This window comes from Rhea americana, unplaced genomic scaffold (genome assembly GCF_003343005.1).
Source record: "Rhea americana isolate MKP2758 unplaced genomic scaffold, rheAme1 scaffold_15, whole genome shotgun sequence".
Classification (NCBI taxonomy): domain Eukaryota; kingdom Metazoa; phylum Chordata; class Aves; order Rheiformes; family Rheidae; genus Rhea; species Rhea americana.
The window spans coordinates 5,850,342-5,861,370 of NW_028185594.1; positions in this window are offsets into that span (position 1 = coordinate 5,850,342).

The window sequence follows — 11,029 nt, forward strand, 5'->3', positions numbered from 1 at the left end:
GGCAGCTGGTGTGTCCTTCATTTACTACATTTGATCTCATTAGCTGAGCAAGCCCCTCATGTGGCGAATAGACCATAAGTTGCAGTCACAGCAGAGCAAAGGGAACACCAGCCTTCATTCTGTTCCTCGCTGTCTTTTGCATCTTCTTTGCTCATGTTCAGATCAGGGGTTTTCTGTAAAAACATTCTCTACTTCTTTGTTTTAGGTTTACAAGAAAACATGCTCTTTTGGTATTTCTGTGTATTGGAGTGAAGGTTAGAAACAAATTCTCTAGTAGCATAATTGGATAAAAAGCCTTTTCTATATGCTGGAATATGCTGGGACTCAAACCCAGAGCGTCGCCACCCAATCAAAAGCAGCTCAGGTCGGGAATTTTTGGTCCCAACATCAAGAATAGTCACAGCAAGAGTCACTGCCGCTGTGCAAATCTTCCTCGTGGGTCCCCTGTGTCCCTCCACCCCCTTTCACTGCAGGTTTCAGCCGGGAGCAAAATGCCGCACGGGAGCTCTTCCCGAAGGATTTCTCGTTCAGYCTCTGTCCCTGCTGCTTCGTACAGCAGCACCAGTGGGCTCAGCTCACAGTGCAGAAGAGGAGATAGAGCTACATGTTTCTTTGTGCATTAAGCCCTTTTTGGATAAATTGCAATGCTTAACTTCAAATTCAGATGTAATGTATGGGATGACAGACTGTGGGACTAGATGAAATAAGGGAATGGATTATGTTTCTTGTTGACTGAATAGCTGTTCAATCAATATAAACCTGAGGCCAGATTGCAACTGAGCCCAGTGATTAGTATCACAACTGTAAATACCACAATCAAATTCTTCACTGATTTTATACAGTACTTAAAAATAACCTGCAAAAACACAAGGTGATATTATCTTCTTATAGATTTTTCTTCTTATTAGTTTTTAGGTTTAATTATATTCCTACTTGTTCTGTTCCACTCCTAGTCTAATCTCCCCCTTCTCACCCATGAACACAGGTACAAATAATGTACAGAATGTATTGAAAAGCCCCAAAGGGGCTTTGCAAACTGTGGGCTTCATTCTCTCTTTTAAGCCATTATCTTTTCACGTGTGAGGGAGAGCGATGTGCCAGCTAAGCCAGCTGTCAGCCTGTGTCGCAGAACTGCAGCCGTTCAAGGCACTGGGATGCAAGGGAAGGTTGGGTGCTTGAGATCTTGGTGTCCTTTTCTCTAAAGAAAGGGTCTTCTCCAGCCCCATCATAGAAGCATGCCTGGAGAGACCATTAGAGTTAACGGCCTTTATATGTATGTTCACATGGGAGAACAGATGCTGACTTCAAAAAAAAAAATAAACTGTGAAAAAGGATTGGAAAAGTCATCTGTTTCAATGACCTTCTAATTCTGCTGTACTGGTACTCCAGAGGACAGGGCTGTCACTGGCATTTACATCTGTGAACTGAAGGGGGTGTATGGCCATGAGACAAGGACATCAGCTACTCTTTAAAATTGTTAGTTGACTCAGTTCCCCCGGTTCCTGTTTGCAGCAGAGGAATATTGTTTTCTCAGAGCATTTGTAAGACCTAGCTTTTGTTTTCCTCAAAACACAAGCGCACGAGAGCCAACTGTCAGGGTTCATCACGTTCTTTCGAAGGCGGCCGGAGGTAGCGTTACACCTGACGATTGCCCAGCTGTTCCTGGAGGAGCACAGACCAGTCCAGCTCCGAGGGGCGGGAGAGGGGAAGGGACGCGGCTGCCGCCACAGTGCGCGACGCACAGACGCRTCCCAGGCTGGCGGGTGCTCAGCAAGGGCAAAAGCCTTGTTCTCCCCGTGGTAAATCTGCTGTCAGACGCTAGCCAGCAAAATGTGCAAGGCTTTTTTCCATCTTATAGAAGGAAAAATGAAAGGTGAAGTTATCTTGTCCAGATAGTTTCTACAGCAGATTAAATCTATTTCTATTGATGCACTTGATTTTTCTTTCAGTTATCCCACAATCCTTATGTTATATAATCCTGTGTCCTGCGAYAGAACAGATTCCTATTAAGTACCTTTAGATAATTTTTCAGAAATATTTGTTTTTCTATTTAAAGAAATCAATAAACACAACTTTGAGGGTGACTAAATAAGCTTACTTGCACAGGCTCAGGTACAGTTTGCTTTGTAACAGTGATGAGATTTTGCTGACCGACGCTTGGGTATGTGTTAAGTATATCTGAAAAGAGCAGTGCTATTCTTGCTGTTCAAAGTTCATACTTTGACATCACATTTTACTCTGGAAAGAATGAATTTGAGCATTGTTTGGAAAAGCTCCTCAAGCAGAGTTTAACAACTAGGAAAGCACTCTACTATCATTTGAGATTATAAGGTTTGTTCAAGTTTGCGTATCAATAAATTATAGTACATCTGCCATTCAGGTCTTTTTCCTGGGAGCTGGAGTGGAAGAGCATATACTGTAACCTCTGCAGTTTTGCTTCTGCCTGAGGCAAGAGCCTGGCGCCGCTGCAAGCAGCAGCAAATCTTGCATTGGTTTAGTGAGACTGGATTTCTTTCCAGACTAGCAGGGCCATAGCGGGCATCATGCGCTGTCGACAGTCTGGCTCAGTCTCCCTAGCATTTATAATTTTCATCTATTACAGGTGAAGTTATTTCATCTATTAGGATGAGCATCRCGCGCTGTTGACAAAGTCTGGTTCAGGCTCCCTAGCATTTACAAACTTGGTCTATTAGATGAAGTTCTGGCGCTCTCTTTACCACAGAAAGGCTTTCTCTGTTTAGAGTTACAACCGTTGCGGCTGAGGATAGATCGTATGGCATCTTTCCTCCCAAGCAAAATGCACATTTACACATGTGCTCTGCACCTCTCCTYGAAGCATGGCAGTAGTCTAAAGGAGTGGAACGAGGGGGAAAGTGCATATTGCTGCTGGAACGTCAAAAATGCGGTTTCAGTCCTTGATTTCTTTCCGCAGCGTAGAGCGCGAGGAGTAACCGGCAGGGCCCTGAATGCGCTGAGAGGCCTTCATGGCCCTGGCCAGCCTCAGCTGGCACCTCCACCCTCACCYCAGCCCTCGGGCCCCGGGACGCCATTTAAGTTCAGCCGTAGGCTAAGCCTTGCTGCTTCCTGACAATAATAAATTAYAAATTTTGTAAGTCAGGAAAAAAATTCCAGGGAAAGTGTCAGTCCAATTTTAATAATAATAAGAATAAAAATGTAACAATCAACAAAATAGAAAAGGATTTTGCAGACSATTAACTTAATATATTGCACTGAGGTCAACAGTAAATATTTTGTTTCACTTGAGCTGTTGACCTCATTTTTAAGCCATTTTTTTAAAAAATGGATTACACTTTAAATGGAAAATGTGATACCAAAATGAAAAGTGTTATTTGGAAAGTGTTGTGAAGAAACAGTTGTGTCTAGGATGGAAGGGTCTTTGTCCCTGCATACCTCGTGCCAGGAGGGAAACGCCAAAAGCAGGTTGCGCAGAGGTCTCTTTACTGCCCGATAACTTTTCTATCTACACAGGGAATTTCCTGAGCACTCCTGACCCCCTCACGGGGGCTCACTGCTTTTCCTCTCTTCAGTAAATTCTTAAACCAAATGTTAGATTCAGCCTACTAGTTTGCAAGTTTAAGAATACTGTGTATATTGAATAAGGGGTTTTGTATGTGTATTTTAGCTCCTGGTCCTCTTCCAAGTTTTTCATGGCATTGCTTGTCAGAACAGTACTTTGTTGCATCCTCATCTGCTACCTATCACTAATTAGTTTTTGATGGCTGCAAAATCCTCTTGGCTGACCATTCTGACCTTTTTCTACTCACATCCAAATACTGGTTAAAGATGCACTGAGAATGTAAGGGAGGTGAGACAAAAATGTAGTGTGCAGTTCATGTGAAATTAGAAATTAAATACCCTTATGGTTTCACTTTCTTGAGGTAAGTAGATTTCCATTTTTCACATGAAACTGTTTTAGCGGACATTGTTCTTAAAATATACAACTAACATAAAACCAAAACAGTTTTGAGAAATAAATTTCTCATAAAGAATGCCAGCCTACAGAAACATTACAATGAGCTAGAACATGTTTTTTTAATCAGAAATACCCCAAACAGCACGCAATTGCCTTATTTTTGTACAATGCTTATTAGTACTGCACTGTCAGTAGAAAAAAAAATACTAAAAATCATATTGAATAATTAATTATAGCCACCTGTTTAAACTGAATGTCTCTAAACCCTCAGGCAGTTGGATTTGCAAAAGAATAGCTCACCAGAAACAATGCATCTGTCTAAAGTCTAGGTGAACATCAGCTGGAAACTGGCAAGCGCTGRTGGGTTTGTCCAGGAATTGCAGCTTGGCTGGTAGATGTGAATGAGAAGGGCTGATGTCTTTGGGGCAGGCACCTCAGCAAGGCAGCTGTGGCTGAACTGTAGCTGAGTGCCTTCGTCTGTCATCCTGCTCAATATTCTGGAGGAAAATTCTGCATGTCTGTCCAAGAGTCGCCCTCTGCAAGCCGTGCTTTCTTCTTGACCTCAAGTCATCTCGGCCGTCCTGAGCCCCTGGATCCCGGCTGGGCTCCTGCGCTGTTCCAGGCTCTCTGGCTTTGTTCACAGCTRAACGTTATTCATGTTGCTTTAGACCCTGGTAAACAAGTTGGAGTTTCTTCATGCTGTAGAGCCCCTTATTTTATGACAAGTTGTTTGAGTCTAGTCAGGATTATCTGATTGTTCGTTTTTGTTGCATTGACAATCCTTCTTTGGCGTTTTTGGAGCTTTTRATCCAGAGGAAAGAAGGGAGGAAGGAAGGAAGAAAAGAAGGAACACAGTGGTAGATGTGCTGGTCCATGTAGAAAAGGAAATACCTATAACTGAGTTTATTGTGGTTAAAGCTTCAGTGAATTGGTCCATAAAATGATAATCGAATGCCAAAGGATTAGTACATTTTAGCTTGTATACTTGTTACTTGTATAACAGTATAGAAAACCTATTCCTGATGCAACTGTAAAAACAGGACTTTTGCCATKGATTTTTTGTTTAAGATTCAGCCCTGTTGCTGAAGCTTCTTTCCCACTTTGAGTTGATTATTGATTTGGACCAGGTGATGAGCCAAATGAAGTTTTGAAGTATTTTAAATGCGTGAAAGAGGAGATAATAAGCAAATATTATTCTTCCTAGGGAATTTCTAGATGTTACTAGTAAAAGAGATCTACAAACTGTGTAATCAAAATATTTGTGTCCCAACAGACAGTTCAAAATGATTCTAAATTTGGAACGTTTGCAGATCATCCAAAACCAAATGAAAATCCGAGAGCCTGAATTCTGCCTTGCATTTTTTGGAAATATTTTCCTGGATTGGGAAGCAGCCTGGCCTGGATGAGAGCACAGCACTGGGAATCGGGCATGACGGGGAACGTGCCGGCGGCCAGCTGCGCAGCCTCGGGCAGTCGCTCGGCTCCTGGCCTCACTTCCCCTTGCACAGAGGGGGGCTCGGCACGCAGAGGGGGGAAARGCTGGGCAGCGGGGCAGGATCGTTGTGGGCTCTCTCAAGCCTGCCTCCCTGCGGGTGGGAGACGCGACAGGCTTCTCACTCAGAAGGGGCAAAAGCTGCCCCTGGTGACTTTGATGTTAGAAGACTTTACAAACGTCAGCAAACATGTCCTTAAAAATCTCTAAGATTGCAAAGCAAGTCGGGTTTGTTTCCTTCTATAGATGGGGAAAATATGAGATGACTTGAGAGGGAGAGGTTCTCAGCTCTGCCTGTGTGCCTTAAGAGGGTGAGTCTGGTAGAAGATCAATTAGATTTGTTCTCCTRGTCAATAATGTGCTTCTGAAAATCCCACCCAAGAGATCCCTCTGCAGACCGAGAGAACGGGAGCAAAATCAAATCTGAAGCCTAAGCTTTTGAGCAGCCAGCGTGTGCATTAACCATTAGGACACCTCCTTAAAACAGGAGCTAATGAGTCTTGAGCTCCACCAGACATTAATAAGTAAATAAGAATAAGTAATTGCTCATGTGGAAATTATCCTGCGGGATGTAGTGTTGCCATTTGTCAAGTTCTGTTATTTGTTATGTAGCTTCGACCCTACTCAGCTTAAACCCACATCCAGCAAAATTGTTCCCAGACCGCGCTGGCTCTCACCATGTGGGGCAGATATAGCTCTTCACTGCAGAGCCTGGGTCAGTCTTAGTTTCACAGGGCCGGGTTTCAGCTGCTGCAAGCTTACTGTCYGCAGTGGTTTGTGCTGGACAGGGGAGGAACAGGTCCAGACCTGTATGTGCAGAATGCATGTCATTTGCTTTAGCAACCTCGGACGGAAAAATGCGTCTTTTACGTGAACTATTTCTGGTCCATTGCAAATCCTTTCTCTTTATTGAGGATCTGCTTGCTTTTAAGTAGCTGGGAGTTTTTATCTATTAGCAGCAGAACAYGTAACTTCCCATTTCAACACTCTCCCCACCAAATTCTGGAAATCTTCCAATGAACTGGAAAACATGGGGAGTAAGTGAGACTGCAGGTTACTAATGTATGTCCACTGAATGTGAACTTTGCAAAGTGCTTTCAGCATTTGGGTTCAGGCCTTGAACAGGCTCACTAATCTCTCTGTCATGCCAGCCTTTGCTTTTGGACATTGGAAGTGCAATTAGAAAACTGTGCCCCCATCACACGTCACGTGTAACTGCCYGTCTCTGACCTGCTGCACTTCACCGTGCTGTCAGAGTCAGTGCAGTTTCTCTTCCCACCAGCAGTTTCTTTTCTTTTCTTTTCTGTTCTCTATGCAAACATTGACTTACTGTCGCCACTAAAAACTGCAAGAGCAAAAGCTAAGGCACAGAAAGAAAGCTGTCCTCTATGTAGTCTGTCTAAAAAGCTGAGTGTTCAAAAGCAGATCTTGAGTGTGTTTCCAAGTCTGAATACTACTCCACTGAATAGTTGTAATAGTTACGCCTCTTGCTCTGTGATTTCTTTTCTTTTTTTTTTTTAGCTAAGTTCTGATCAGTGTTGTAACTGAGCTAACTTTATTGGCAGCTCTTCTTTGTACTCACTGGGAAGATGACTGGGAAAATGACAGTGAAGCATGTAATATCAAATACTAAGCATTATTCTTCATTTGTTTTAATGGAACTGTACTGGTTTCTTCTATTAGAGAAGCAGCATCTGAAAACTTAGGATGAAATCCTGATGCTATGGAAGACAAGTAGAAGTTTTATCATTGATTCGAATTGCAGTAGGAGTTTGCCCTTAAAAGAATGAGATTTTAAAATGATCTCCAGGAGAAATAATAGATCAAAAATCTGAACTCATTTTAGAATGAATCATTCTATGAAAAGGATTTGACTGTTTGCCAGGAATTATCTGAATGATGAGAGCAAGGATCAAGGCTTGATGACCAAGGAGGCTTTTTTCTTGTCTGTTAGATGAGAAGTTTCAGGGTTTTACCTGTGTTCTTGGCTCTCCAATAACATTACAGTAGATATGCTAGTRGGTAAGTTTTCACTGCAATGTTGCTACACCATAGGTTGCCAGGCTGCCCTACCTGGGAAGGGAACTATGTCACACTGACTTTGAAAATTCAGTATTAATAGCACAACACAGAACAAAATTCTGATTTCATTTGCYCTGATAAAATTGTACAGATACACATAATAGCAACAATGAATAGCCTTTTTTGTCCATCTTCAGCTGGTTTATGTGCTTTAGACTCTACCACACGTATTTTTACCGCGCTGTGCAGGCAGCTGGAGCTCAAAAGCCTGAGCTGATRTTCAGCCCCTGCTAGTCCCCCTTCCTCACCTAGGACTGACAGAAGCAATATCTGTACCAGTATATCAGAAAGGTCCCAGGCTGTTCTCTCACTGAGGCTAACATACCCAGAGCAGCCTACATCCATACCATTGAACTGTCTGGCCCACCAAAAAAAGCAGGTGGCCCCATGTGCACTGCCTAGTGGGATTGAGATGTCCCTGGGCTAACGCTTGAGCCATGCCCAGGAAGCGATGCCAGTGGGCTTGGGCCAAAACCATGCTGGGAATTGCTCTAAAGCTTTGCCAGCACAGGCTGCTGCGTTCTGGGGCCCAGGAGCCTTCCTGGAACTGTTCGGTACYGATGGAGACAGAGTGCTAGCTGGCACAGAATTTGGCCTGCGAAATATATATCAAAACACAAGAAAGTATTTTAAAATGTCCATTTGCATCAACAAGCGTAGATGCAGTGGATGTACACAAATGTAGTGGAGCACCAAAACATGGTGCTATTGAGACTACACAGGAAGTAGCCGCGAGACCTTTCAAGGCACTTCAGCACTGGAGTAGTTATCGATGCTTTCACCGCTTGAGCTGATGTAAGACTAGTTAAAAGTGCCACTTTGCCAGGCAGTGCAGTGCCCTTGCGGGATGGGCCTGCTCTGTTCCTAAACGACAGCAAAAAATGGGATGGAGAAGGAAGGACCTGCAGTTCAGAAAGGAGTCAACCCCCGAATTAGATTGCTCATACCCCCCTTTAAAAGTTCATGAAACGTACAAAATTTCGGCTTTTTGTCATGATTTGAAATGGCAATTGTTTTTTGGTATCCTGAAAATTTCGTTAAACACAAAAAACATTTCCTACCCAGCTCTAAGCAAAGTATTGTAACAACCCTGCATCCAGAACATCACCAGCAGGCCAAAAGTGGTTCTGCTGCCCACCAGAAGTCCTAGAAAAGACTTGSTGGTGCAGAAGAGGTTGATTTTAATTTGTAGGAAAAGGAAAAGGTTGCATGAATTTAGAAGTGATGAAAGATAACTGAACAAAAGCTCAGGGAACTGTGACTGTAGTGAGGGAAGTGGGTGGACAGATCCCTGTATACAATAGTGCTATGAGATGTGAAATTGCTAAAATAGCCCCTGCCTAATGTAATCACCTTTCAAGGAATATTTGAGAGGCATTTTGTCAGTCAAATGTAAACAAAGACCATGTTTGAAATTCAAAACTTGTCCAAAGCCATGTTTTCCCAAAGATTGTTTCCCCTGCTTGTGCTCATTTTAGTATTTTGAAAAGACGTTCTCTTTAAAGGGCAAGCTATTTTTAATTGTAAAGCACAACAAAACAAAACAAAAGTTTTACAAAGCAGTAAGGAAAACCAAATGCATCTTTGAACCACTCTACTCTTCTAGGAGCAAGAGTGAGCACAATAGAAACTGCATAAAAGCAGTTACATCCCAAGAACTTGTAGGAAATTCTGGCACTATTTCTAGCAGAGATCTCATGAGAATACAGAGAGAACAGCATGCCATGGTACCAATAATTTTTTAAACATTTATAAAAAGACTGTATCAGGACAGTAACTTTAGATCTTCKGAAGATTTCTCATTCTAAACCATCCCCAGATTGCTTTACAAACCAGTGGCACGATCCCTTAGCTGTCGCCGCACAGGAATCCCGTTGGCTTCAAAGCGAATGCTGTGTGCAGAGTGACCCGGGAGCACGACCTCGACCCAAAGACAAATTATTCACGGTGGTCATGTCTGCCCGCGCCGAGCGGCGGCTCCTGAGAGCAAGGGGAGCAAACTGCTTCATACGGTGCTTGAACTGTTGTTTAAGGCAAGAAATGAAAAGTAGTCTTTTTGCCACTAAAATTGCATTGGGAATTTAATTATGGAGGGCGTAGGTCCCTGACGTTGAAATAGGGTCCTGGATACAATTTCACTTAGGGCCAGTCCCCCRGTATCTCCTGTTATCACAAATAATCTCCTCCGTCCTTTCACACCAGAAACAGTGGCGTGTGGTTGTTCCTCACTGGTTCGTGTCTTGAGCCTGAGTCGTGACAAGAAGTTTTTTCCCTGCAGGTGGAGCATTTATATAGGCTTCCTAGGCTCTCCTCCTGCGCGGCTGCCCGGTGGTCTGTCGGGATGAGCCTGCCTCGCGGCTGCTCTCGAGGCGGGTCCCACGCGGGGAGCGCTAAGAGGGTCGCCCTCCTCCTCCTCCCATCTGCCGCTTACACCCCGCCGGGAGGAACTCGCTGCGCTCCCTCCCCTCTGTCTCAGCTGCCCGAAGCCCCCTATTCGCTTCTGACCCGCGGCTTCAGCTAGAAGCTTTTTAGGGAGATGTGAATGTACCGCTGCTGCAAAAGATTTAGTTTATAGGAAACCATTGAAAAACAAGCAAACAAAAACCCCACCGTGTCGTCGGCGCTACTGGCAGGCATTGGTGAAAAGGGCTCAAAAGGAAAGGTGTCTGGGGCACTGGCACAGCTTTCCGTGACCACGCTGGGCCTCACCTGCGCGTTTCAGGCGAACGCACCACTTCGTACGTTCTCCCCTTCCGACGCGTGCGGATCCCAGCCGCGCGCAAGCCCTGTCCCGAGGAGGCGCCTGGGGCAGGCTGAGCCTGGGTCCGCAGACCCGCCAGCGTCTCACTGGGCAATCCCTCCCCGTRCAGGATCGCGGGCGGCTGCCAGCCGCCAGGGCAAGGTCGCTCCCTCGGCCGTTCAGGGCCATATCCTGCTGTACGTGTCCGCGGAGGTGGCCGGCTGCAGCCTGGCCTGGCAGCAGGCCCTGGGCTTCAGGAATTTGGGGAAATGGGTTGTGTATTATCCGTCAGTCGTAAGTAAATGAGAGAGAAGTGTAGCCTGGCAGTGCACAGTTACTTTCCATGCCTGGTTTCCCATGAAGCCTACCTCATACTCKGCTGCTTTATTAGCTGTTGTTTCTAATTTTTGTGAAGGGATCAGGAAGCCCGTTTTAGCCGCAGTGAGTAAACTGTCTTGGCAGAAATGAGGAAACTGTTAAAAGGGAGGGCCTGCCACATTGTGCGGGTTGCTTAATTGTCTTAATCGAAAATATATGAATAAAAATAGACCTCAGACTTCCTCTCCCTTCCTTCTTTTTCCAAACTGAAAGACATCCAAGGCCGTAATCAAAGCAATAGCTGTTTGGTGGGAGAGGGGAGCTGCGCAGAGGCGGCAGCGGCTTGCTGCGGCCCGGGGTGCGCTGCCGCGGCCCCGCGCCCCCCCCGCGCCTGCCTTGCGGGCGGGCCGGGAGGGTTTCGTGCTGGAGCTGTCAGGAGCGGTGCGGGGCTGCGCGCCCGGGC